The sequence below is a fragment of the Etheostoma spectabile genome, chromosome 19, assembly GCF_008692095.1.
Source record: "Etheostoma spectabile isolate EspeVRDwgs_2016 chromosome 19, UIUC_Espe_1.0, whole genome shotgun sequence".
NCBI classification, from domain to species: domain Eukaryota; kingdom Metazoa; phylum Chordata; class Actinopteri; order Perciformes; family Percidae; genus Etheostoma; species Etheostoma spectabile.
The window spans coordinates 2,202,358-2,227,933 of NC_045751.1; the positions used below are offsets into that span (position 1 = coordinate 2,202,358).

The 25,576-nt window shown below is 39.5% G+C and overlaps 1 protein-coding gene across 43 annotated transcripts in view; it reads right to left on the minus strand.

Moving 5' to 3' along the window:
* Positions 1–25,576, minus strand: part of LOC116669415 (receptor-type tyrosine-protein phosphatase delta) — a 370,303-nt gene that overhangs the window by 169,457 nt on the left and 175,270 nt on the right. For all 43 annotated transcript variants that reach the window (XM_032499288.1, XM_032499284.1, XM_032499283.1 and 40 more), the window contains exon 8: positions 15,741–15,788. The gene's annotated coding sequence lies outside the window, so the exon portion shown is untranslated. The remainder of the gene's footprint in view (positions 1–15,740; positions 15,789–25,576) is intronic.

Genomic DNA, 25,576 nt, shown 5'->3' on the forward strand with positions numbered 1-25,576 from the left:
ATACAGTATGTGTTGGTCAGTTTGTCTGCTTGACAATTCCATTTTGCAGCAAAAAGGTGAAGTGATATGAACAAACAGAGAGATGTTTCTCTTTAGATAAAACCGATGTTGACAAAGTTTCCATCATTTGAAATTGGGAATAATTAGATGTTGGAAAAAAGGAAAAAAAAATTGCAATATATCACAGAATATTGCAATATGTTTAAAATCGCAATAATATTGTGGCATAAGTATCATGATGATATTGTATCTGGACGCGTCTTGTGATTCCCACCCCTAATACATTTGAGGTGAAGTTTGCATATATAACTTTTGAGTGATGAGTTTTAATTTCAGCACACCAATAATTAAACGACCCAAAATGAGGCACTGGGGGAAGTCACTTAAAGACAAAGCAAGGCCATGTGGTAGCTTGGCAACGACTTGTAATTCTGGTGGCACACACGAGGTCTCCAGGTGTTGGGGTCTTGCTGCCTCTATTGCAACAGCAGGGCATTCCAAATGCCTAACAGGACACTGCACCTGAGCTCAGGACTGGAGAGCCAAACAATATGGGGATGTTTGATTTTGAAACAGAGTCTATGGATCATGCAAGCAGGCACTTAGGCAAAGGGGGCAGATGTTTCCCTATATCAGACCCAGCAAAGAAATAAATAACTGCAAAGTGCAACAAATGAGTTGCATCCACTCCATGCGGTGGACATCTGTGCTACAGACTGCCTCTAGTTGTGTCCCTTTGTTTTAGTATCACTGACTGATTTTGTTCTTAAATATGGAAACACTGAAATCTTTCAAGGCTAAGAGTCAAAATAATATATTTTAACTGAGTTTTAATTTCCAGTGATGGACAAATTCAACTTGGAGGATTTCATCTGAATGTAAGTACTCTGATGAACGGGGACCTCTATGTTCTGTCTTCTCTCCATCTAGTTTTTTCTTTTCTTAATATGACACACTAGTAGCAGCCTATTGCACATTACACTTGCAAGCCATGCACATTTGGCTAAACACTGCTCTGAGGCATAATGTAATCAGGGAAGCCATATTCTTGTCGTGAGTACCCAATATTGGGGGGCGCATTCCCATCAAACCCCTGGAATGAAATATGATTTTTTTTTTTATAGCTGTGGTATTTGCTAGAATAATATGTTCGCCAGGTGAATAATCACACTGGCTGGAAGTGACAAACCAGTGTGCTGTGTCATAAATAAGATGGGAATGGGGCATAGGGAAATGATTATTATCCCTTTAGGAGGGTGTTCTGCTGTTACTATTCTAAAATATAAGGCTAGTGCATATACATATATATTCAAAATACGGCTGTTTGGCACTATCCAGTGCCCCACCACTCAGGGGGCTCAAAGGGCTTTAGATGAATCACAACTGTGATGACATGCATCCCCAAACAGTTAAGCCACTGTTTGATGAATGTGATCCACTAAATACAGAGAATGTAGAATATAGTTGGCAGAGGTTGGATGACAGAGGATTCTGCAGGAGTAAGCCACAAAATGCCCTGTAAATTCAACTGTTTTCTTTCTACTAAAAGCTAGAAAACATGTGTCACTCCTTCTGCTGCCAAGATTATCAATGGCATCGAGACATGCATGCTAATAACAAGACTAACGCTGAGTTTTAAATCACATACTTTTTTGTTTTACTTTTAGTATGTACTGCAGTTGCCTTTACAGAGTATGTACTATTGCATGCAGTATCCATACCATTGGATCATACTACTTCTTATAACATTGTCCCTTAAACTTTGACGCTCAAAGTCATACTTTATATAATGCACAGAGAATTGTGGGTAGGAATAGCCTAACAACAATGCTGACTTAAATACTGCAAAATCTGACTGTATGCAATAGCATGCAATATTTGTTGTCATACTGCATTAGACAGACTATGTATGAGAACATACAAAATATTTGTCCTGCATTGTTAATAGTATGGTAGAATGGGTATTTCAACGCAGGGCAAGAGCCTAGTCATGATAATGTTTCTGTTCAGCTGTACCTGGGCATAGTGCTTAGAGATAAATACTTATGGCAGCATGCTGACATGCTCACAGTTACAAGGCTGACACATTGTTCAGTACAGTAATCCATATAATGTCTATCACATTTTATGGACATCCATCCAATACGAAACCAAACGACTGACAGACCACATGGGCCACCAACTTAAAAAAGTTTTTTATTTAATGACCAACCTGATCTCACGGAAATTAAAACGCCCCTTAAGTTAAGGAAAAGATTGTGGGTGGGCAGGAGAACAACGGGTTTTCTTTAGGAAAAGAAGAAGACGACCGGATACAGTGGACAGGTTGGGTTTAGGAAAAGAAGAACGGGTTAGTTTATGAAAAGAAGAACGGGTTGGGTTTGGGAAAAGACAAACGTCACAGGTTGGGTTTAGGAATGTGACATGTGGGACATGATCCCCGGTCTCCCGGGTGAAAGTCCTGTGTTGTCTGACCCATCCACCACCCCAGCCAACCTTTTTGGGTTTTTTTTATACTACTCGCTACCATAGTTGCTCCTCATGCTACGTAGTACGTTGTACAACTACGTTGTAGTTCTTTATTTATTTTATTAGAAAATTAATCAACATTTCTGTAAATGCGCCAGTGTTAGCCAGTTGGCTAATTATCATCTGTAGTCCTAGTTACCTAGAATGCATGTCTTTATGATGGAAACCGGAGCACCAGCAAACACGGGGAGAAGATGCAAACTCCACACAGAAAGGCCCGGAACGACCTGGATTCAAACCCAGAACTTTTGTTTTCCGTGTTGGCCACATGGAATTCTCCCACATTCCGTGCCACCCCCATTTAATGCTTTGGTAACAGTGTGTGATCATTCCATGGAAGTCTGTGAGACCAGGCTGTTAATGGCCCACCTAGACTGTTATTTACAGATTCATACATTTGTTTATGCTCAATATCTAATAATCTAAGATTAAGATTGAACATACAGAGCCCTTTTTAACATTGTAGTGTAATTAAAAAAATGCATACATGATTAAAAAAAATATATATGATGAACATACACACATGAACTGGAGACTTATAGCTTTGTTTAGGTTTGCTCAGAACAGTGTGAATAATATTCATCATTAAGGTTTATATGCTTGATTAATATTCTGCTCATATAAAGGATCACTCTCCGGTAATTGGAAATTTAAAATCCCATCCTACCAGGGGCAATGTCAAAACATTTACACCTTTGCTTGGAAATCTGATAAAACTAGAGTTATAAAGATAGTAATCTTAATCTTTACTGTTATACACAGATTTCTTCTGACAGTAACAGTTGAAGAGGCCACGGCCTTCAGAGTCTCTGCTTTGTAATGAAAGGATTCCAGCTTGCCTGGATTAGTGAACCACATCCAAAGTTTCACTAATGGGCTCCTTGTATCCTGTTACTACGGAGCCCAGTAGGTGACATGAACGGGGGGAAAAAAATGCAAAAATAAATAACATGTACTGGGGACAAACACTTTTGTGAGATCTTGAATTTGTTTTGCGAGATCTTGAGTTTTATTTGCAAGATCTTGAGTTTTATTTGCGAGATCTGGACTTTGACATGGAGGAACCAAAAAAAACAAACAAACAAATTAACAACACTTAGCCACTGAAATTAGGTTGCAGTTCCTTACGTTACCAGCATGAGGCGAGTAAGTGCACTAGATCCCCAGTACGTGTATTTATTTTTTTCCTCCATGTCAACTCCAGGACTCCGTCTGTTACTTTGTCAAAACAACAGATTAAAAGGAAACCCATATTGGTTCAAGTCTTTGAAATGCCACAAAGGGACAACTTGAAAGAGGATGGATTATGTCGTCATTGAAACTTGTGATTCCTCACCACTAACCTGAGTCTTAAACTGGTGGATGGTTTCTGGTATCTCTTCAAAATGAAAAGGAGCAGCTCTGGCACACCAAAGAGGTCAAAGAAATCAGGTGCATCCAAAAGAGCTGTAATGCTTTTGGTGGGGTCCATTTCTTAAACTAGATAAAGTGCATCGTCGGAGTAAAAAGAGAAAAGACTTGTTTTTTCATTTTCCGCCGGTTCCATTCAGCTCTGTCGGCCTTATCTTTCATCCACAGCCAACTGTATGGTCCAACATTGCCTTGATACGACAAGTGTAAGATAAACTTGACAGATCAACTTTTCCGATAGTCTTCGCGCCCATACACAACTGGGACCTCTAATCTGATAATCCACCAATGAAAGATTAGGCGCAGGGAGTATTATTGTGTTGTCACTCTTGCTTACAGGGTCACATGGGCTTTAGCTGCCTGAGTTAGGCATCCCTCTGCAAATCCTGGGAAGGTGTCACATCTCAGCAGGTGAGGTGCAGCGATAAGACAGACTGGGGGATATTAAATGGACAAACTACAATTATCACAGGCATTAATAAAAAAAAAAGCAGAAATCTACAGGAGGGTGACAGGGTGGCGTTGTGATTAGAGACACGTTCTGTAGCTGAAAGGTCACAGGTATGATTACAGAAATAGTCACTGTGTGTCCATAAAAAGCTATGGACACATAACGTAAAAAACACGAGAAAATAGGGCCCAAGTTGAAAAATCCCTTATATTCAGTCATCAAGCAAGACTAACCTCCGATCCGCGTGGTCTCTTTCTGCATCAGCTATATATTCATTTGGTTTTGTAAAACATACTATAACTCAAACTTAAGTTATAGAGCATGTTCAGTATCAAAAAGTTTGATTTCTGCTATGAACGACATTAACTCAGCCCACATTGTCCTCTTCTGCTCTTTTCAGTTTGCAATCCCGCTCCTGTGTACATTTCCAAACCTGATATTAACCATCCAGGCAGCTCCTGCATATGCTCAGTGCTATTTTGCAAGGAGAGTTGGAGAGTTGGAGTAATTCAAACATTCTTCAAACTGCAATTTATTTTCCCCGAGTTGTAATTATGGTCTATTAAAATGCAAATGATGTCAATGGCAGAGCAGCGCTAATCACTCAATGTCTGTTTATGGGCTGTAGAGCCACATTAGAGAGACTCACACTGTGGAGACTGAGACGTGCAGAGGTCCTCTATCAGTGAAGGATCCTGTAAATTAGACCCCTTTCTCGATAGTGTGCATTTTCTCAGGGATGGTAGTTTTGCCACATAATAAAATTGAAGATATATAAAGTTTATGATTTCAGACCAGCGCCTGCTCTATCAACGGCAATCTGTAAAAGTTTAATATGACCAACGTGCACCTTCTGTGGACTGCATGCCTTCTACTGTATAAGAACCTATACTAACTTAGAATACTACATGTATTCCTGTACACTTTGAAATAACATTTACATGAAAAATGTCCACTAAATTGTACCTGGGATTTCCCAAGAAATTCATCTCCCTCTCCAGACAAAGTGCACACTTCTTTTGACAATGATCAAATAAATCATTTTTCCCCCAATAAATATATTTTTGGTCCGCTCGCTTCCTTTTATATTGAATAACCAATTCCACAATAGAGCTACACTTATGTTTCAGTGAACCTCACATGGTTCTTATGCCATAAACCCAAGTGTAGCCAACTTTTGTGCTTGAGAACAGCTGGTGACTGTTTGTATATCAGATCAATGCACGCTAATTTACTGCAAGATATTAACACATAAATGAATGTAATGGATGTGCTCTGTCTGTAATTGGATACTCTAAACAACATTAAGCAGTTAACAACACAGCTAATCAGCTATGCAAAGTACACAGAAATATTACTTACCGATTAAGCCTATATGCAGTTGCTGCCTCAGAGTACTGGCAGCTTAAAAATAAAACACACTGACTATAGCCAGTTTTTTTCAGATTTTTTGTCAAAGCTTTAAGAATTATCTGCATGAACAGGTTTGGACTGATAAATACCCCCCCCCACCACACACACACACACACACACACACACACACACACACACACACACACACACCTTTAAACTCTTTTATGAGGCATTTTATCTTCTTTTTTTTTATAACCGTCCTCCATTCTCAAACTCTTAATGAGAATGCATGGTATGAAGTCCTATGTGATGTACATTCGAGGTCCTCAGTTAAAAATACAATACTAGGTTGGTCATTATCCATATTTCAGTATTTTATTCATGGGTGCATAGCCACGGGTAGAATATGTTTATGCATGTCAAACCTACGGTTAAACTACACATGGTTTCCTGTTATGGGTTGTCATGTGAGTAAAAGCTACTCAAGAGTTGCACTTATGGAATAATCAATGTGATGAGCTTGAATTACATCTGCGTTGTAAGCAAGCTCATGTTCTTCTCTCTGCCGTCTGTAATTTGGGCACACCGCTATATTTTCCTGTTAGTCGATGTATGTGTATGTTCTGTGCTGCCATCACTTTTGCTATGCATTGCATCAAGCCTAGTGGGGATTAAAGCTTATCTACTGTTTTTCATGTGCCGTTACAACAACCTCATGTTCCCCTTATCACAGAGGTAGATGCTGACAAGACATGGTGTTACTAATAATCAAAAACCTGTGAACTGGATGCAGCCCAGCAATGCAGAACTTTCAACTGAAATTCTAGAAAAACCCTGAGCTACATGGCAAATTAAAGTAAGTAAAATCAGGTTATATTTAGTAAATTTGAATTCTTTGACACCTGAGATATAGCGGGGGCATGTATTGACACAATTACATGCAGACTAATTGGGGATGCTGAACCCTCTGCGGGAATAAGCATGGGAAGATAACGCTGCATGCATAGGAGGCAAACAAACTGCACCCCGGTACACTTAGTACATTGAGAACAGGCTGGCTGCAATAGTGGAGTGGAGTGCTTTTGTAATCACTGGTGAGAGGATTTGTGAGAATATAAATAGCACTTTCATTAGATCAATACTGTCATCCCTCCTCTGTCGGCTCACATTAAGAGCACAAGCTGGGTAATAATGGAGGACTGGTTGGACACACTGTAGCATTCTGTTTGATCTCAAGAGAGGGTTTCCCCTAGGGCAGTCTCTGGCTGATAAATTCATCTTTTGGACTGTCCCCCTGGGAGCTTGCAAATGAGTGAGGGGCATTGACTTTTCATTAAGGAGATCACTGCATTGGAAATTGAATTCATGTTGGGCTTAAGAACATAACAAAGCTGTTTGCGAGTCAGCCGAAGGCCACAGAAGAGTGCCGATACACCAAAAACTGATGGAATGTTTTGGTTGACTAACAACCCTCCTCCCATTCCCTTGAGTGAAATACATACAGGTGTCAAGGAATAAAGTACAAAGTTGAGGATAGAGTGTGCTATAGTTGTTCTTTACAGACGGCTGCTTGATGGGCTTAGCCTAATTTGAAATTATGATAGCAGATTTGGGCACAATGCTGCACATGCAAGTGCACAGTTAAATAGAAGATCTATTATTTCACACCCACATAGCCCACGCAGTATAATAGCAGTGTATTGCATTTGGTAGCGTCTAGAAGCAGAAACACACACAGTAGTATTCTGAAAATGTCATCTCATCAATAAATATCCTCATAACCATGGCTATTTCTTTAAACCATGACACAGTATACAGTAACAGTTTTGTCATCACTCAACTGTTGAAATGAATGGGGGTATTTACTCTATACAATGCATCAATGTAATAGGCTCATTACACATGTATAGTATATTATTCTACTCTTACAGTTTCATTGCAGGGGATTCATTGTTATTTATAGACTGGATATTACTCAAGTTCGTGATGGTTCAGCAAAATATCAAGGGTCACTCCCCCGGCACTGTACCTCCCACCTATGCAAAGCTTTCACACTTGCTGTAAATTCCATCAAGGTGAACTAAAGTGTTTACCCCATTAATTTATTTAAGCTAAAGCCAAAGCGCTGACCCATAAAATGAGCTAAGATAATACTGACCTTAACATGGTCTTCTGCACATGGAGGTAATTGCCAAGGCTCCAGATCAATCAATATTGACTTGCCAGTTTTTTTTTTCCCCCACTTCCCCCACTATAGCTTGAGCTGAATGTGTAGAATTGGCTTTAGATGGATGGAGAACATATCCCTGATAGTTTAACCTTTATCTAGCTAACATGTTCACTTATCTGTACAATTATAGATTTTTGCCAGTCAAGCTGTTTCACAGAAAATCCGTCGAGTGTTAAAAGACTGGAGAGTGTATAAGTTGAACTCTGTAGAATAATTAAAACGCATCTAATAAGAGTCTTACTATAGACGGTGTTAAGTTCTCCATCTATAAGCATTACAGTTAAATGCAGGCTTTTATCTCTTGGCACATCACACCAGAAAAAGCTGATATTGAGCAATACTATTTCAACAATAAATTCCTGAGAAAACAAGTAAGCAGACGCCCACACATAAACACACACCTTTACAGCACAATCACCGTGTACTCCAAGGCATTTGATTTCTCTTTAATTTTTCAAGGTAGGGGCACAGACTTAGCAGGCATTTCCATCTTGACTTGATAAATATCACAATCTTCTTTTCCCTGCCACACTGAAGTAATTTATTTTCTATCTCTCCAAGCTATATTTTCCAGTTAATATTTCATTTTTTTTTCATACAACCTGACAAAGGATGCCACAAGGGATGATAAGAAGTCTGAAACCTTTGCACTCTCGCTCTAGATACAGGATTTACCTTATGAATTTTCTGAAGAAATAAGACTTCTAAAATAAGGGATACACTTAAAACGGCGTCATTTTTGGACTCATCTCTTCTACTAGCTACTTCTGAAAACATTAATGGTGCACGTTTAGTTTTAATGTGCATTTAATTTAAGTTCATAGATGACTTCAACTAACAACAGAGTTAAAACCTGCATTGAGTGTCTGGTGAAAACAACAAAAAAACACATGCCTCGTACTCGTTTCCCTCAGGTAAAGCTCACAAACACTGGCTGACTGGAGTCGCTATTTATAGAGTTTTCACAACAGCAAATCCTGATTGTGTCACTCAGACCTATTTTCATACCCAGCAGCTAAACATTCATCATTCATATGCTACACATGTGCTATGTTTTGAGTCAGGATTAGGAGATATTCAAAGTATAAACGCTATTGCATGAAAATCGTGATCTGCGTGATTTACGAAGCGGGCTTGTATTCTTTGCAGCAGAACCAAATTACATGATCCTTGAGTGACTGGTAGCAGTGTCCTTCTGGCTATTCAGCTCGCCCCTTAATTTGAATTTGATAAGATTTCTTTTTGAGACATTGTTAGGCTAATGTAAATTTGGAGGGAGGACGCCAGCCTACCGCTGGCTTAACTTTGATGAGGTGTTAATATCTAATATCAAAAGCAGATAAAAACCCCTTATTAGCCCCAGTGGTCTTGCTAGAGTGGGGACTTATTACACAGAGGAGATGAGACGAAAGCAGATGAAGTAGTAAGACTGCCAGGGGCTTTGTTACATGTCCTTAAGCTTTCTGACGGGGTCAACTTAATTTTGTGACTTTAATGCTGAGGGTTTACAAATGCAGACAAGCTGACATTGTTTGAGGGATCTAATTCAGACTCTCATATTTCATAGACTGCAACATCTGGGGGATTACAGTGTCTCGAGCCAGAGGCAGTTTGATAATCGGTTGTCATTTTAGGAGCTGTGTGCCCTTCCCAGCTTTGGCGGTTTCTAAAGGTCTTTGGTTCAATCAAATGTTTGCGAGATTAGTTGGCTGCACTCCTTTTTTAAGAACTATTTCCATGTGGGTTGGGTTTCAATGTTTGCCTTTAGGCTTTCACGGTAAAACACTCTGAAAATATACTGACATTTTTGGACTCTGAAAGTTGTAGCCATGCTTTGATGGCATTTAATGGCCAACAAAAACTAATACACATTGTAAAGTCCAACCAGTTGTGAAAATAGTTTGTAACAAACACATAAAGAGGATCATTGGGGCTGGAGCTGAACTGATGATCTGTAGTCAATTAGTAACGAGACTTAGGGTCTACAGTCCAGTCAACAGTTTCCTGTTAGCACATCAGTGCTTTTCCGGCATGCTAACATGCTCGCAATGACGTGCTAAAATGCTAATGTTTAGCAGGTATAATGTTCCCATGTTGACCATCTTAATTCAGTGTGGGAGCATGCTAGCTATTACTAATTAGCGCCATACACAATTTATGCTGAGCCTGCTCGGAATGTCATTAGTTTCACACATATTTGGCCACAAACCAAGGCAAAAGTGTGACAATCTGTATATATACTTCTCTAAAAACTACAAATGTGATCCGGATGTTGGTTCAAGACGAAAGGACAAGGAATCACCATTGGGATTCATAGTCTTGGTAACATGAAACACACATTTTGTAACAATCTATGTTGAGATATTTCAGTGCAGACCAAAGTGGTTGACCAACAGACTTTGCCATCCATAGAGCCAAGCCACTAGCATGGCTACTGAATAGTTTTCCAAATTGGATACAGTCAGGATTTTGTTTTGGATGTGAATTTGTTTTGACCATGAATTGGTTGCTTTTACAGACTCTTAGAAAAGAGGATGTGGTTCAACCTCTTTAAATATAAATGCAGCTTTACACACACCCTGCTCACTTGAAAGGCATTGTAAACTACCTTCCTAGACCACTCCAGAAAGCACAAAGTAAGCACACTGGTCGTACGCCACCAATCAATGCTTTGGACCAAGAGGAATGAGCTTTTGACTAACTGGCTGAGGGGCAGCATCAATTCAAAGCGTTCACCCAAAACAAGTCGGAAAACACCTTGGGTTCCAGCACTGTGTCCCATTGATTTCTGTTCAGCTCAAAGTGGATTCTGCAGTATTTAGACATTTAATTTCCTTTCAAGCTAAGTCATTACACAGCCGGGCATTTAATTAAGCAATCACAGCGGTGCAATTTGAATGATCCAGTGTCTAGATGTGAGCCAAGTTGGCATCATTGTCTTTACAGCTACCTAATGAAGCGTCTTCTAAAATGTAAGATTCATGGGCAAATGAAATTCTTAAAAACGATCAACAGCTCAGAAAAACAAAAACAAAAGTCCACATGTCTGAATTACACTGAATAAATCCACGTCGTTAGTTTTATTTAAGTGTGTTAAAGGGTGTTTTTTGGGATGAAAGGAGCCAGGTATTCACAGCTGACCTATTTCTTCCTCAAAAGAAACATTATTCGAGGGTCATGGGCACAGATGTGTCTGAGGATGTACTGAGGTGGTGTTCTCACTTCTCCACGCCTCTGTGAACAGGGCGACAGTTTATTATGTCTGGATGGGGCCTCTGTGTGCTTGCTTTGCCTTTCCCCCAAATGAGCTGCTGTGGGGACATTGGAATTCGTAAAATGTTTATAGTTGGATAGTCAGCATTGCTCTGTGTGAATTTCATAATGAATAACTGCAAATACAGTACTTTGATACATTATAATGTTTGCAATTCATTCCCAAGTCTTCCAAAGTTGTTGATTGCCTTGCCAGGCTGTATCAGCACTGCCTATCTAAAAATAATTACCCAGAAAAATAGGGAGACAATATTTTGCTCTTTGTGATTCAGTCATTAACCAATGCTATCAACAAAAAAGAATGCGAAAGTGCTACAGCCGATAGAAAATTGACAATAAAATTCATGTCCCGGTGATGCAGCGTGGACAAACAATGTGAATGAGTTCATGGTCTCAAATTACAAATTGCTTACAAATTTAAGTCTCGGGTAAACTGAGAATTAATTTCATGGCAAGTTTGCGAAAAACCTTATGTAATAAAAATGCTGGGTGGTGTTCTGTGTGATCACTCTTCTTCTCTCTGTAGTGGTCAGCTGTGCAGGTGGCACCTGCAACTTCAGCTGTGTAGCTTGTATCCCAGTATGTGTGTCTCTTGAAGCCATTTGTTCGTAGTTATGATAGTGTGCTCTCTACAACGGCAAAAAAAAAAGTTAAAAAAAAGATAAACACTTAATCTGTGATTTGATGTCATAATTTCTATGGGGACTTTAAAGGAATAGTTTTGGGAAATATGCTTGTTTGCTTTCTTGCTTTGATATTTAAAGATTGATTCCGCTCTGATGTTATGGTAAATATTTAATGAGTCAACAGCTGATTAACTTGGCTTTGCATAACGAGGGCCACAGCTAGCCTAGCTCTGTTTGAAGGTAACAACATCTGTATCAGTACCTCTTTAGCTCACTGACTCAATTGTCTTTTTTTTTTCTTTTTTTTGCTGTTTTGTATAAGTTGTATAAGTTTTCTTATGGCTCAGAAGAGCTAAACCCTGTGCCCCAGTGATTGTGGAATTATTTTAATTCCAAATAGAAGTCTTGTTTGAGTATGACACCTGGTGCTTTTGCATTTATTTTTTTTTAAACTACATTTTCCCCAAACTTGAACTTTGACATTCTAAACTCTGACTACAGATGTTAATCAAAGTCAAAGCTTAATCCAGGCCTGATAAGATGCTTAATTTAACAGGCTCGTTTTAGCGGGGGGCTCGATCAGGTGAAATGAAGAGGAACTGATTGCTTGTGGTGATTGTGCTGATTACATTTTAAATTTAAAACTTTCCTCTTGGTACAAACATGGTCATGAACAGTATTGCAGACAATGACATAGCAGGCTTAGTTAATGCCAAGGTGCCTTCAATCCCAAAGACTGGGAGGGAAAAAAACACACTTTAAGTTTTACTTTAGTTGTTGAAGTTACAGAGCTGTGGCTGTGTGGATGTACCAAATGTAAAGACAAAGCCAGGATAATTTATTATGTAGTGTTAGCACTGTGTGTAGTCTAAAAATATTTATATGTAGACATTTTTTCAAACTTGACCAACTCCTTAGACGGCATCGGTAAAATATTATATTAAATGTTATATAAAATAACATTTAATTATTTTTACCCGATCTAAAAGCTGAAAATGCAATTTTCATACTATCCTTCGACAGTATTGCCGCTGCAGCATCCATCATCATGTTTTCAAAGTTGGATAAAACAATCATGTTCTGTAGGTTGGAGAGTTCAACATTCCAACATACTCTTAGTCTGCCAGTGAGCAGAATTCACAATGGCCGAGCTCTGTGCTTGTGCCACAGCTGTCAGATAATGACATTTTGAAAATATACAATGAAAGGCATTTGCATGAATTATGGCATGGGATGAAGCATTAGCATATTTGGAGGGGGGTGTAATTGCTATTGTATTCACGCCCTCTCTTTGAGATGACAGAACATGTCATGTACATACACACGTAAAACCCTACACGAGCTGCTAATTGCAATTTAAAAATCTAAATCATTTTCAAAATGAAGAAATAAAGTGAACTTTACATATACACAGTTATGCAGGTCTAGTAGGCATTTAGTCCAATCACGGTTTGTAAGCATAGAGTAAGAGTAAGCAAAGAGTACTGGGACCAACTGGTGTGGTTCCAAGGTAAAACCCCTTTTAGTGACAAAAATGGGAAACTCACAAATCACATCATGTTTTTCTCAACAGATCGCATCAAATTTTCAGAACTTTTGCATCTCAGTGGGTTTAATATCATGGCAGAGGTATCAATTTCAATCCAGAAAATCACTCTTCTTCTTCAACATCATTTTGCATCTTTTCCAATCTGTCTCTGGAGGTTGGTGTGTTGGTGTGACACCACAGATTAAGGCGCTAATGGAAAACGGGCCATCTTTTGGACTGTGCGCTGCAGTTGTTGAGTTTACTGTGAGCAGGAGTATTTTACTGTCATTCTCCCATCACCTCCTAAGTGTATTCGCTTACTGTATCTCCCATGACCATCTGCTCAACACCCTTTTAGCCATATTGTCGAGGTAAATCAATCTGCACGGTTTTATGAAAGAAAAACCATCCTTGTTGGGCAGTTTACAGCTTAGCCCTTGTGTTGTCTTCCCGTCAAAATTGAAAATTAACACTTTTGTTGACACTTTCTATGGATGTTTTTAACTTTTTTAAGTTTTTGTCCCTTTTTTCAACACTTTTGATGCTTTTTTTTAAATGTTTTTTACACTGCGTAACACTAGTCTTAAACACTGGTCTTTAAGACAGGTCTTGAATCCAAACTCTCCTTATTTGGCTTTTTCAATGTATTGGTACTACTGTTGCTCAAAGCGGTTCTTCTGCAACTCTCCCAGCATAAATGTGAAAAGGAGGGAGAAAAGTACAGTAGTTTGAGGTCAGAACAGAGACATTTTCCTATATCACAACAACTAGGCTTCCAGTGTTTTAAAAGTCAATAGAGACTGCTAGTTGACATTTCTTGGCAAATGTGAACTTTTAAATGTAATACCTCACGGGTGAAACTGAGAGAACTATACCAACACTTGGGTTTGTAACTGAATAAGTCACTTTGTATGTGGGTCTGCAACACACTGCAGGACACTACCCTGTAGACTGGACTTTATATAACCCAGTATTAAGCATTAAGTAAGTAGTTATATATTTGACACTTTTTTTACACAAACTTTTAGTACTGCACTTTTGCCTAGAAGCAACTACAATGTATCACCACCAGCAATTACAAAAATGGTCTTTCAGTAAGGTTTAGTTAAAATGTGCAATCTGAAAGAAGTTTGAAAATGTTTTAAATATTATTTTTAATGTATTTGATTTATTAAAAAAAAAAAACACTGTAAACCTTCGAAAGGTAACACAATTCTAATGGCTATGAACATCACTCTCACACAAGGGCCATCTCTCTGGTCAATAGTACAAAGTATGATTTTAGTAGTATGACAACCTTGTGCCTTGTATTGTTGCCCATGACCTTTTGAGGAGATTATGTAGGGTGACATTTATATTTCCTTATATGTCCTTATGATGCTGTTTAAATGTGAAAAATTATCCAATTTGCTACAATGGTGCTAAACAAGGCAACCTGACATGTAGACACACTAATTTAAGCAGGGCTACAGTTTGGATTTGTATGTGATTACTTTGTGCCATGTACCCTATGTGTGTGTCTGCGTTCATGTTTGTATCTAAAGGTGTGCATCTGCTTGTGAAAGCAAATTGTTCAATAGACATATAGTGATGCTCAGCATTAGTGGTCCACAGTGTGTGATGCTGGGAAATTAGATGGGAAACTTTGCAAATATACTGTATGCAGTACAGCAGTAAATCAGTCGTTAGTTTTAACAAGGGTAATATTACAAAACATTGAATTTGTTGTGTAGGCAACAGTGCATACTTCTCAAGTTTTTTGCTAGTGAAACACCGTACGTGCCTCAGGAAAGACGTCAAGGGCTGTTAATTTGTTGCAGCTATGACTTTTTGTTGTAGATTTACTGTAATGCATTTGACAGATCTAAGGGGGTCACAGTCAATAAATATGACAAACAGAGGTTTGTGGCCAATTGTGGCATGATTGGTGAATATTTAGAACAAAGCCAGGAACTGCAGCCCTGCACCTGGCACCTTATTGTACTGTAGTTTAACTGTATTGTGCAACTTTTTGTATTGATATATTATCTCTACAGTATAATGGCCGATCAATGTTTTTGCATATTCGGTTGCATGTGATAATCAAAAGTTAATTTTCCCAATATTTAAAAACAGTTGCTGTATATTTATATATAACAATGGCGGTAAGAAAACAGAGCAGTTATGTCCTCAGGACTTCGAAATATTCCAAAAGATCCATCTCACATCACCCATCTTAACTTACCTGTCCTCATCACCTCCACCAATATTCACATTTGAGTTATAATAGCCATTATAAAACCATACAGCTCTAAAGCCAAACCACAGAGAGAAGAGTAAAAATCATTAGAGAAGGCCTACCTTGAGGTCGAAGGTGTGAAAGTCATGGAACATTCTCTCTCCTGAGACCTGTGACAGAGTGAGGGGGGGGTTGAGACGTCAGTCATGATTAGGCCACAGAGCAGCTCTTCTGACAGTGATTGATCAATGAGGAACTCCCTTAATGAAGACAAGGACTCGGGGCCTCCCAGGAGCAAATTGGTAAAAGTAAGTAGTGGGAATTGTGTCCCAGATTGGTAAGGCTCTAAGAGGACCATCTCGTCTGGGGCAGCAGTTTGTACAGGTGCTTGACTGCTTTCATACTGTTGGAAAAGAAGTCAAACTGAAGTAATCTCAAGACTATCAAAAGTTACAGGACAATTTTGTCCATCGTGGCCCCATTTTCCAAAATTCCAGCATACTTGAGCACTGATTCTGAGAGTTGTCTAGGCAAAAGGAATATATCTGGACGTAAACATATATTATAATCCTTCCTGAAGTTAACCCTAGTAGTTTGGTCCAGTGTCCCCATATTAATGTATCCTGTGGAGTTTTTGACCACTGGTAGCACTATGGAGCATTGTTTTTAAAAGTCGGTCCCCATCCTGTTAGTATTTTATAGGTGCGTGCACATGGTGATCCAACTAGCTGTCCTGTCGATGGTTGTCTATGTCAGTGTTCCACATTTGAGCAACAAGTTAACAAAGATGGCTTTTAGTTTATTTTTGTGCTTTATGTTTGATGATTAGAACGATAAGGACCGGCCAGATGTGTTTAGCTGCACTCCCATGAGTTGCAAACTGAGCTGTGGTACTTTGTTGCACAAAACAGAAGTTAAGAGCCACTTCAACATGACAGCCTCAGTTGGACTGTTAAGTGCAGCCTCATTGTCAAAACACCAGAGAAGGAGGAAAGCAGGCCCTTGAGGCAAAAGCTTCATATGGATCGGTGTTGAAATGCAGTTTTTTGATTTTAACCTGTAATCAATTCCCTGACATACTGTATCTGGACTGCCTTGTAGTCTGACCTACCATAAGGAGGGACACATCTGCTTTCTGTTCTACTCATGCCATGTACGCAGGAGAGGGGGGGGGGCGCTTGCCAAAAACAGCCGGCCATTCAAGGGAGGCATCTGAATGGTGCTCTAACTTTCTTCTTCTCCTCCAAACTTCACTGCTTGCCCACACACTTGCCCAGACTTGCTAGCACACATGCACACATTCGATGATTAATTAAAGGGCCGACATTCACAGGTTGTATGGAAAATACATGTATTTTTGTCTGTAAAGAAATAGAAGAGAAGACTTTACAGAAGGTTGACTGAATGACTCATGCAGTGGGGTACTGAGTGGTGTACAGACTGGGCATTTGGCACATGTTTCACTGGAGTTACAAATTAATAAACAGCACACACTGGAACACATGCTGCATATTAATAAGTGAAGGTGTGTTTCACATAATCAGTTTTTGTTAGTTTTGCTGTACTATTGAAGAGATGAGAATTCATCAAATCAGGTGTGTAAAATGACACATACTTCATGACACATATACAGGAAATAATCCGGTAAAAGAAATTGCTCTTTTTGTTTATTTAGGTGATTGATTTAGAAATTGATTGCCAGTGGATGCAATGTCCCGTTACAAAGGAGGCAACCTGATATGAAGTCATGTCTATCATCTTTCCAGAAGCACAGCGTATCTGAGTGATTCCAAGCTCACAGTGCAGCTGTTAATTCAAACTGTACCCAACTGAGACTAGTTCAAACATGATGGCCTCAACCTGCTATTCCTCTACTTGAACATCAAGATTACAGAGCTCAAAGTAATGAAAGTGGCGAAGCCAAAAACCCCGCAAGTGCTATTTTCCCAACTCTTTCTTTTAAACAAAGAACGCTCTTCCTTCTTTCAGTGTCTGCCTCCCCCCCCCCCTCTCTGCACACCTTTAGTAGTTTTAATACATTTCCATTAATTTCACTTCATACTGCTACTTCTGAGCACTGCTGCTGCATCCTCATTTTACTGGCTTGTGTTGCACTTTGGTTCCCATAGAAACCAAGTCCAGTCACCGAAGGAGGGTGAGGGTAGAACACATCTGTAAATGTCTTGAAAGTGGTGTGGTTATAATAGATTGTACTGTCTTAGCGGTCTGTTTATTACTGAGTGTAATTGCAAGTAATCTGTACATAGGCAGGCAGTGCGGTGACACAATGTGGCTGCCATATTTAGATGTTTTGTATAGAGTTGTTGGTCTGGACCTGTGAAGTTGAAGCATCATAGAAAAGTATAGCCACAAGCATGTATTAAAGCACTGAAATTGCACATTTCTATTGCATAAGTATTAACAAATACATGATTTTGGCCTTGCTATACACCACTCTGATGAGCATTATGAATTGCATACATGTACGTCAGACATCGAACATTTTCTTGCAAAAGAAGAAGGCGATGATTGTGGATGTTGTACCCTGAGTTGGCATGAAATAATGCAATGGCTGAACTCTAAGTAGACTTGTGTACATCAAGGTTACCTTTTGCCAGAGAGACAGAACATCTACAGCACTACACCTGTGGATGGTTTGCATTTATGAAATTCATTTTATACATACATGAACGTACCAACACATGTCTACTTTTCGAAGTCACATGAGCTTTTACTGAATAATCAAACATGTTGGAACCATTCAAACATCTGCCTGGAAGTTCTCATTTCTAGCGTACTTCTGAATGTGTATTCACACAAGTTCAAGGTAGGATGCTATCATAAATTGAATACAGGACTGGAGATGTAATTACATTTTAAATACAGGGGAGTAATTTTAAATCCTGTATTGGCAGTAACCTTTAGCCAAATCATATTTGATTGATCCCCTCCTTTATGAACTTCAATTGCAGTAATTTACATTTGGTGTCGACAAGAAGGAATTAAGACCAAACACAAGTGTCAGTTTGGATTCTATTTTTTTCCAACCTAAGAATGTGGCCTATTTAGCTTTCACAGCTGAAAATGACCTTTTCTATTATTTTTTCTTTAACTTTACACACTCTCTCTCTTTGTCTTGCTATCTATCTCCCTATAACTCTAAGTGACTGAGGATGAGGTGAATTTAATGATTTGATGTTAACAGTGAAATGGGTCCTTGGGAACTTCAACAGCGGAAAAGAGCAACCATTTGGCGGGCGGACCTGCTTGCCTCAGCACTTAGAGGCACACGTTTAAATGTTCGGCTTTCACCCGGAATGGCCCACAAGAGGGACGCCTGAAGGGGGTGGGGGGGGGAGGCTTGATGCTGAGGTCCTGGGGAATTGCATGGTCATTCATCACATTAATGAGTCATGTCACATTATTTACAAAAAAGGGAGACTTTTTTTTCTCTCATGGATGGTACCCACTATCATGATGCCGCATTCTGTTAATGTTGCCTGAAGTTAATCGAAAAGGCAAGGAAAGAATTAATCTACAGTAGCCCAGGTAGCCAGCCGAGTCGGGCTGATTGCAGCTGAATTTCGGCACGCTCAGTTGTATTCTGACACCAGAGATCCAAATTTTGGCTGGGTTTTTGGGATGCGGACATGGAGCGATTTGGGCTCAGAATCAGCTCCAGTTATTAACACTAAAGCTTTCGGCCAAAGGCGCCCCATGCATCCCACCTGCAGCATTAGTCTGTGAAACCAGCTGTGCCATATTTGGGTCATGGTTGGGCCAGGCAATTTTGGCTAACTTGGGAATGTAAAAGTGTTTGGTTTGTACTCAAAATGGAAAATGATTTGCTCTTTTATTGCATATACTAGCTCATAGAAGCTCAACATATACAGTAGCAATTCTTAGACGTTATACATACTGTAGCTAGCACCCCAAATGGTGGTAAAAGGCCAAGGTGTTAGATCCCTTTCCTGCCTGTGGATATACAGTGAGACAGCCTTGGTCCAATCCACCAATTCTGCAAAACCAGTCCCAGCTACTGTTCATATAATGCTGGTGTGCTGTTATCACTAGCTTCCTCCGTCTTGGATTGCCTCATGAAAACTCTGATACAGACAGGGCAGGAAGATCTAAATAGGAGTGTGAGAATATCGGAACTATATGACATTTTTCTTTGCCGAGGAAATCCAAATCTGCAATATTACCATTTCACGGGTGAGCGGATTTAAAGCACGATGGACTGATAAATTTCAGGACAGGGTGAAATAGATGAATCTCAAGTTATTTACTTTTTTTAATTGGAAATGTCTGTCACAGGGCAGCAAGCCGAGTCCTTTTCCAAGCCATTATCTGTCTGCCTTGATCATTTGCAGGTATTTTACGGAGAGTGATGTGCAGAGTGTCAACGGTAGCTATTGAATTTATTCCTTTTGGATTTGTATAAGCTTGAAAATACAAATGCTGAGGAGTGGAAAAAGCTTGCAAAAGGTCAGCTTCTTAAACACATCACTACATTTACTGTTTCTCAGATTCACAGATGACAGAAAAGCAAAATAGTTTAATTCACTTTTAAGGAAAACTCTTAAGTTTGACAACACCAGTTGAGTTCATATCACCTGTTGAGCTTCAAATTTACTTTTGTGACTAGCTTACTAGCAAGAACTGTGTTTTCAATAGACTTAAGGCTCCTTTTAGCCAACCCTTGGGCTTCTCTCATAATTGCTCCCCAGAGTCCTGTAGTTTCTACCTGCTCTTGAGCTCTCGTTTCTGGGCTGCCATCCTTGCTTACTGCCTGTCTGGGCCCCTGAGTGACACAGAAGTGTCACATGATGAACTCTGTTGAAGGATATCTCTGGCTCCAAAGGAAGACACCACAGGGACACTGCAAGCTCGGTTGATAATGTTACACTGTTACAGTAGCGACTCACAACTGTTGACTGTAGCCTGCCCAGGAATTGAGTGTTTATGTGGGGTTGGGCACCATTGTGTATGTGCATGAGTATGTGCGTGAAACGCTTAACAAAAATGAGATCCAAACCGGTATCCAGGGAAACTGCCAAACATAATACTCTTTACAAGGACTACAAGGTTTTGCTGTAAGCACAGGACATTCTTAGACTACACGGAGAATCGTCACACAAAGAAACAAATATGTATTCTCTACCAACAGACAATTCAATGAACTCATCACTTATTCATACAGCACTATGAGTTTTGACAGCACTGATGTCTGTGCTAACAAAAAAAATAATACCATAGGCAACCAAGTCACTTTTGTCGGCATTTGTCCCAGCAAAAAAAGACAGCCAACAAAACCCCGATTTAAGCTTGAGTAGTAATACAAACGTTATCCAGCTCTAAAGCAGTAGCTGATGTGATTTGACCATGACAGTACTAAAAGCAACACTTTTGTTACAGTCTTCTACCCCCATGAACATGGATCTAGTGTGACTGCACATTGGCTGCCAGTCCACAGTGTCTAGTAGCAGCAGCACATAAAGGCTCATCTGCACCATCTGCCAGTGGAGGTGACAGGGGCAACTCAAGTGCCAAGGGGCTATTGAAGGAAAAAAAACGTACAGCTGCCTCAATCTACCTGCTCTTCTGGTTTGCTCTCTGTGGTCTGTGTCTTGGTTAAATTGGTCTTTTGGTGGCTTTTGAAGGCCAGCGGTGGTGAAAGACTGAGACATTGTTTGGTTGCACACAGTCTCAGCAGGGATTAGCACTTGTTAGCTAATGTTGTGATCTGTTTGTGGTGACAGGAGGTTGTGGGAAAGGTCTGCTTTAGAGTGGGACTGCGTTTGACTGCAATACTGTGTAATGAAGTTAAATGGGCAGTATTTCCAGGAGAAAGGGTGTTTTGCCACACTAGAAGCATGAATGAAATATCTTAAACCATTGAAAGGATTGCAATGAAGTCTTACACATACATTAATTTCCCTTACTGGCAGGGTGAATCCTAATGACCTTGGTTATCCCCTGTCTTCTCCTCGGCACCACCATGACATTGACATTCTCATTTTTTGTGAAGTGTCTCACCAACTATCAGATGGATCGCTATTTATAATACTTTGGTGATAACCTGAATTTTCCTCTAGTGCCACCATGGTGTTGACATTTAAGTTTTTACTAAAATGTCTCAACAATTGTTGGGTTTCTTTGTCAGCCTCAGGATAAATTCTAATTACTGTGGTGATCTCCTGATGTTTTATGTAGCACCACCATTAGATCAAAATTTTTATGTCCAGTACTTTAGTTTATGACCAAATACCTACAAAACTAATGACGTTCCCATCATAACTGTGAGTGTGTCAGCATGCTGACACTGACTAACATTGAGCTCAAAGCACCACTGTGCCAGCCTCACAGATCCGCTAGCATGGCTGTAGATTCTTATTTTTGTTGTATTGAGGTTCCTCGCTGGACTGATTTCATTGCAGAATTTGATACATTTGTGACATCTTTAGTTCATTTGATTGTCAGTGTCAAATAAAAGAAGAAGGTTTTCGGGTAGTTGCAAATGCACAACTAGACAGTTGTAGACAAATTGTGGTGTGCCAACCCCCTTTGTAAACTGCTGATGAAGCGAGGGATCCCACTTTGATGGTAATTTGAGCATAGACATTCTTAGACAAGGAAATTTCATGAGGGTTGATTCTGTCCCTTCACATCTCTTTTAGGACTTCCCACTTCCAGAAACTTCCTAACAAAGTTAGTGATCGTTGGTGCAATGTGTCATGCTTCTGACGGTCTGATTGTGTCTGTGTTTTCACATTCAGAGGAGCGGAGAGGAAAAGAGAGCTTCATGTGTTGCTCAAGGTCCTTTTTAGATACTCCCCATCCCACATCTCCCTGCACAATTAATTTTATCTTTGGGGTATTATCAAGAGGGAGCCTGGCAAAGCAGCATGACAGAAAAAACGGCCCAGAACCCCGAGGCCCAGGGTGGGAATTAATCTGTTTGACAAGATCTCTCACAAACGATTTGCCTGGCTTTCCTTCAGTTGGATGCTGCCACTACCCTATAATCGGAGGGGGGGGGAGAATAAGCATGTTTCAAACATAATGCGGACTGAATCAACTTTAAACGTTGAAGTGAGCAGTGACGGGGTGTTGTTGATGTGCTTGAAACATAAGGAAAACATGCAGCTCTTACAGGTGTTGGCTGTTAGGACAACTTTAGTGGTATGCCTGTCAAGTGGTTCATATACTGTATCAACAATGCAGCCACAATGATGAATTCCTATCACAGCCAGCTGACGTTATTTTCTCCACGAAGCGGAATGCTGTCCTGAATCAACCTCCTGAAAAGGGTTATCCTTGTTCTTCCCACACTTTCAAAACTATTGGCATCAAGCAGACGTTTGATGCATTATCTGTGTTGCAGAAAATAAATCAAAGTAATGATTGAATAATTATCTCAAGTGCAATTAATTAAACATGCCAATGAACTCATCTTGAACAGCTGTCCTAGCTTCACCACTTAATCACTTGTGAGAATTACCACACGCAAATGGAGGACGCCGAGTGCATGCAATAATCGCTGCAAAGTGCATTGTTTACAAACAGTAATTAATATCACACCGTGTATTAGCAGGCTAAGTGACTGCAGTGCACTTCTGTAATTGTACCAGAGAGAGTTGGGGTTCTTCCCCACTCTTCAGACCCCTCTTGTTAAGACTGCAGACATAGGACTAAGTCCTAACAGTATAGGCCATATTCCAAAAATTCAACACAGATTCATGTCTTTTGTGATTCTGTATTTTGTGTGTTCCATTATGCCAAAAACACATCCTCCTTCAACACGAATCTATGAGTTAACCTACTGAATGTCCTGGACACCATTAACCTGATAATTCATGCTCATCTCCATTTCTACCCACATACTTTAAAATGGATTCATGTTTCTGCCTGAAAGTGTAAAATAGTTCCCCCTAAAAAGTGTCATTGAGCTCTCTTACTGTCTCTGGAAGGGATAGTTGTGCCCGCGCCAGTGTGGGAGTCTGTGGCATACCACAATGAGGTCATTTTGGGCATCACATAGACGGCTTTTCATGGTCCATGGAGCCTGACAGTCACAGCGGACTCAAGGAAATGGTCTGTGTGCTTCTGACATATGTGGGACCGATCTTGGATGGACTAGCGTCTGGAAACATGAATGAAGATTGACAACGTGTAGCACCACGGAGCAGACAGCCTAACGATTAACTGAAGAATGGTCACTAACATGTCATATATGGTCTTTAATGGGATAAGTTATGATTTGCTGATTACAATAACACTGCAGATCCAGCTTCAGCACAAGGTACTGCTGGATTATGACACACACACATTATTATAATTTCAGTAATTACATGCACTTATTATAGCTAACATGAAATAGTGCTATTGTCCTGAGAAAACAAAACCATTGTAGGATTCTGAATACGAAAAAGGATAATTAGCATATTCATTATGATTTGAATATCTTTCACAGTACTGTACCTTTTTAGTGAGGACTGTACCACCCGAGAACAAGTGCGATACTACAGTAATTAAAATGAGCTTAGTGCAAACTGTGTGCCTCACTGCTTTTTTTCCCCCCTTTTGAACTTCAAAATGGCCATGTATAATGACAACATGGAATATGAAATGCCTCAGAGGTAAGAGATAATAAATACAGCGGTGGTGGTCTTTGACTGTGCCAGACAAAGGTTACCGTTTAATTCATATAAAGTTGGGTTTTCTCTCTGTGTACATAGCGTACAGAATGTGTACATGAATTAAAATGGTCAAAATCACTGTTTAGGGACATTTCTGCCCAACCTATCATACACACAGTCAACTTAAGTGGAAATAAAAATGCCTTTATTTAAAAAATAAATAAATAAATAAATAAATACAATGAAAAGTTATTTATAACAGTGTTTGGTTCTAAAATTGCATTTCTCATAGACTTGTCTGGAAAGGGCATTTAAACTAAAGAACAAAGAATTAAAGATCAAAACACTAAGCCTAGACAATGGACATAAATCTGCATTTAAGCCACTGTTTCTTCCAAACCAACGTTATCAATTATTGTGTGGAAAAGCAATTATCTCGGATTGTGTCTTTGGTAGAGCTCAGTGGATTTTAGTGGAAAAAAGTGATGGCCTTCAGTCGTCCTTGTGTTGTTGCAAGTCAATTTTTGAACTCTTTGTTGCTTTTTTTTCTTGCTAAATTTGTTGTCTGTCTTTGTATTCGTGTATTTATGTCACGCTGATACAATGCTCTTAATATCTTCAGAGAGAGAAGAGAGGAATTGCAGACTAAGTTTGAATTCCTTTAAGTGCAGAATCATGAGTTGAAATGAATGGGTAGGTGGGTTCATGCATATGTATGTAAGTATATCTAGATTTGGTTCATTTAAAAAATGGATTAACCACTTGTTTATTTTAGTTTTCACCTTGTTTTTTTTTAAGTGTGTGTGTGTTTCAGATCTGGTTAGCACATATGCATCACTTCTGCTTATGTGTTCTTAAAAAGAAAATCTAATAAAATGTAAACAAAAAAATAAATAAAAAGTACACATTTATTTTGTTGCTTGTCGCAAAGGAAAACATCCAGTCACTTTGATCATTTTATTGTTTGTCCAAGCAGAGTGCTTTGTTGGAATCGATTTCCCTCCAGTATAATTGGTGTCATGCCTGGTTTGGCTAAATAAGCCATTACACCAGTAGATACTCTGGGAAACTAAAAGGGCATTGCTGACACTTTGCCTAAGAATATACTAAGCAATTACTTTGACAAAAGAGGTTTTGGGGGCATTATGCAGTACTACGCTCTTTGCACAATTTGTAGTAGTATTAATAGGAATTACTCACACTTAATTGAGAAATATCAGTGATCTAATCACACGTCTCTTGCCTGTGAGTTCTGAGCTCAGTCCACAGGGAGTTGGGTTGGGAACCGGAGGGTCGCTGGTTCAAGTCCCCATACG